Source organism: Etheostoma spectabile, chromosome 9 (genome assembly GCF_008692095.1).
Source record: "Etheostoma spectabile isolate EspeVRDwgs_2016 chromosome 9, UIUC_Espe_1.0, whole genome shotgun sequence".
NCBI lineage: Eukaryota > Metazoa > Chordata > Actinopteri > Perciformes > Percidae > Etheostoma > Etheostoma spectabile.
The window spans coordinates 20,249,534-20,249,836 of record NC_045741.1 but is presented as its reverse complement, the minus strand read 5'-3'; positions in this window follow the sequence as shown (position 1 = coordinate 20,249,836).

Below are 303 nucleotides of genomic sequence, written 5' to 3'. Positions count from 1 at the left end.
ATCGCATTGTACCCCAGTATGGAGATATAAATCTAAATTTAAATTTTTTGTATCACACCTTTCAGGCGCATTCCAATCAAGAGAGACCCGCCTGGAGACTGATGGCGGGGAGCAAGGAGCCACAATGCCTTCACCTTCCGTGCTTCTGTGACCGTGTGATCTCAATTTTGCCTAAAATGAGTGCAAATCTATATCAATATGGGATTTTTTAAACATTCAACACATTGAGTAATCGTAGCATGAAAGTTAAATTTAAATTATAAGAACAAAACCTGTGGGATGCTGATATGGCAGGTTGTTGAT